Below are 1,199 nucleotides of genomic sequence, written 5' to 3'. Positions count from 1 at the left end.
TAATGCTAAGTAACCTTGCTCCCTCTCTTCCTCTTCCTCATTATTTGGCTATGCATTTTTAACAGCCCTCTAACATACAACCCTCTGATATACATGAGTGCTAGCTAATTAAATTTTTTTTTCAGAAAGAGACATATAACTTCTTATACCGTAACTGCCATAAAGGTAAGGTCACCATTGTTTCAACAACACCCAGAGCAGGGCATGATACACAGTAGCAGCTCAATAAATATTAGATTTTTAAAAATGAATGATTTAAGAAGTCAACAAACCAATTGACTAATGAATGAAATTACATGCTCTGGACTTGGTGTTGGTCTGGGCAAGGCAGTACTCTCAAAATGTAAACTTCCATGTGTCATAGCACCCAACAGAAATCCACAGTGATTTATGTCTCTTCTTCTCCCTGTGTCCCCAGAAGGTTGCATTGCCCTTGACAGGTTAAGGTGGTTACAACACTTGGGGATGTTTCTATGGAATACAGAAAAAGCACCCATCTGGGCCTGCAGCTGGGTGCAGAAAGAATCTGTGCACACTGATTTTTTTTCCACGTACATTTCCTTGTTCAGTTTTGATCACAGACTTCAAGTAGGACATTAGCAGTACTGGAAACATCTTCAGTAACAGCAGTTTGTATAATTGAGGGGCTGGAGGACTCTACTGAGTAGGTTTTCTAAGTTCGTCTTCAAAGACAGATCCTAACGTGAGTGCAAGTTTGAAGCTTATAAAATCTGAATGTATATAGAGACAATTAGCTTAGGCTTGTTTGTTTTTCAAATTCTGGAGTGAAGAGTCACCCTTTGGAACTTGGAAAAGATAGTTTCGTTCAAATTAAAGGCAGCAATGCATACTTTACATAGTAGACAGTAAATGTGAAGGACATATTTTCCAGGAGGGTGTATGGCTTCAAAATATTCATGACTTTAATAAAGTATTAGATGAACTCATGGGTGGAAGATTACTAAGACAAGTAAGGGAGGTTTCAGGCATGATTGGGCTTTTAAAGTCAATAAAGAGAGAAAAGTACCAAATAGGGTAAAACATCAATTTGGTACCATTAATATCATCTGGAATACTGGTTGCATAGTGTGTGCTATTTCATATGTTATGCTGCTGTGTCCCGATGAAAGTGATTAATAATACATACCTTTTTGCAAATGTGATGAAAGGCTATGAACAATGTTAGAGAATGGGATAAT

At 37.6% G+C, this 1,199-nt stretch overlaps 1 non-coding gene across 1 annotated transcript; it reads right to left on the bottom strand.

Moving 5' to 3' along the window:
• Positions 1-404: 404 nt before the first annotated feature.
• On the bottom strand, positions 405-527 carry LOC115942489 (small nucleolar RNA SNORA77). The gene has a single exon (XR_004077099.1). It is a non-coding gene; the product is annotated as a small nucleolar RNA SNORA77 (small nucleolar RNA).
• Positions 528-1,199: the final 672 nt, after the last annotated feature.

Source organism: Leptonychotes weddellii, unplaced genomic scaffold (genome assembly GCF_054177405.1).
Source record: "Leptonychotes weddellii isolate Sample4059 unplaced genomic scaffold, ASM5417740v2 HiC_scaffold_1740, whole genome shotgun sequence".
Lineage (NCBI taxonomy): Eukaryota > Metazoa > Chordata > Mammalia > Carnivora > Phocidae > Leptonychotes > Leptonychotes weddellii.
Note: the sequence above shows the minus strand (reverse complement) of the source record. Positions and strands in the feature narration are given on the sequence as shown.